This window comes from Mus musculus, chromosome 5 (assembly GCF_000001635.26).
Source record: "Mus musculus strain C57BL/6J chromosome 5, GRCm38.p6 C57BL/6J".
NCBI lineage: Eukaryota > Metazoa > Chordata > Mammalia > Rodentia > Muridae > Mus > Mus musculus.
Window position 1 is genome coordinate 43,126,969 of NC_000071.6, and position 2,213 is coordinate 43,129,181.

Here is a 2,213-nt window from a genome sequence, read left to right on the forward strand (position 1 = left end):
TATGCAGATTTAATATCCACATTCAATACTTGTCTTTCTTAATTAATGATGTTTGTGAATTCCCCATTTTAAGTAAAGTCACATATTCTGAGTGATTTTGGAAAAACACCTCTCCCATATACAAAGGATATTTATGTTCCAAGTTCTTGTTAAATATCTGAAACCATACAGAGTCTCAAAATCTGTATATGTTGCTTTCTTCTTCCTTCTCCTTCTCCTTCTCCTTCTCCTTCTCCTTCTCCTTCTCCTTCTCCTTCTCCTTCTCCTTCTCCTTCTTCTTCTTCTTCTTTTTTGGTTTTTCGAGACAGGATTTCTCTGTGTAGCCCTAGCTGTCCTGGAGCTCACTTTGTAGACCAGGCTGGCCTCGAACTCAGAAATCTGCCTGCCTCTGCCTCCCAAGTGCTGGGATTAAAGGCGTGCGACACCACGCCCGGCATGTTGCTTTCTTCTATACATATACTTAACACAAATTTAAATGCCCTTTCAAATTAACTCAGCCGTTAAAACACAGAGTAACTACAGCTTCTGATGGTTGAAATGCAGCAACAAAACTAACATGAGTTTGTTCTTGATTCACAATTTTACAGATGGAAGATTGGTTCTTACAATGACTCTTAACAATCTATACATATAGTTATTTTCTTCCACCTTGAGTTGGTAAATTTCATTTCCCTTACAGCTTCTCTCTCTTATGTTCAAATTACCAGCATCATTGCTCTTTCATTTTGGAACAATTATAAAGTAAAATGATGGGTAATTAAATGTAAGCACTATTATGCTGTGGTAGCCAATGCTATAATAAAATAGTAAGTAAATATCTACCAGGCAGATAGTATATACAGTGTGGATATTCTCAACAAAGAGATAAGTCATATCTTGGGCATGACACAAAATGGACAACTCAAGACTTAATCATGTTTCTCAAAATGCCATGCAATAAAAGTATTTATCTTCCTGTGTATGTTTTTGTGCCTGTGTGAGTTCATATGCACTGTGTGTATGCAGAGTCCCATGGAGATCACAAGGTATCAAATCACCAAAGCCTAGAGTGACAGATGGCTATGAGCTGTATAATGATGATGCTGTAAAGAGAAACCCAAGTATGGTAGTTTGAATAAGAATAGCCACTACAGGCTCAAAAAGAAAGGCCATGATAGATGTGAATGCTTAGTCACTCAAGAGGGAGTGGAACTCTTTGAGAGGATTAGAAGGATGAGGAAGGGTGGACTTACTGGGGGATGTATCACGTGGGTAGGTTATTAAGATTTCAAAAATACAAGCTGGGCAGTTGTAACACATGCCTTTAACCCCAGCTCTTGGGAGGCAGAGGCAGACGGATTTCTGAGTTTGAGGCCAGCCTGGTCTACAGAGTGAGTTCCAGGACAGCCAGGGCTGCACAGAGAAACCCTGTGTCGAAAAACAAAAACAGCAACAACAAAAAAATACAAGCCAGGCCCATTCATTCTCTCTCATTCTGCCTATGGATCAAGAGGTACAACTCTAAGATACTTCCCTAACATTATTTCTACCTACATATTGCCATGCTTTTCTCGGCATGATAATAATGGACTAACTAACATCTGAAACTGTAAGCAAGTTCTTAGTTAAATGATTTCTTTTATAAAAATGGGTCGTGGTGTCTCTTTACGACAATAAAACAATAACTAAGACAGAATTTGGTACCAGGGAAAAAGGTATTTCTATAACAGGCTGCTCATTCTGCTGTTTGTTGGAAGAATAAAGAAGAATGGATTAGCAAAGTAGTTGGATATGTGAAGAAGAGCTTAATGGGCCATCCTAGTAGGAGAATGAGAGACTATGCTAAGGGCAACCTAAACTGTGGGGTCCTGGACCAAGAAATTTCAAAGGTGAAGAATATTAATTAGTAAGTGGCCTAGAGACCATTTTTGTGATATTTTGGCAAAGAATGTGGCTGCTTTTTGTCTTTGTCCTCAAACTTTGCTTGAGATCAGGTTAATGAGATTGGAATTAATGGTTCTGGAAGAGATTTCAAGACAGCCTAGTCTCTGTCATGTGGTTATTAGTAGTCATTCTTATGCAGAGCAAGTTGGGAAAAGAGAAATAGAAAATGTTCAGTGTGAGGATGCAAAGAGCACCAAGAAAGCTAACATTGAATCCAGGTCCAGTGTTCAAAGAGAGGAAAAGTGTGAAGAAAAGCCTGCTGCTAAATACAATAAAGGGAATGGTGACCT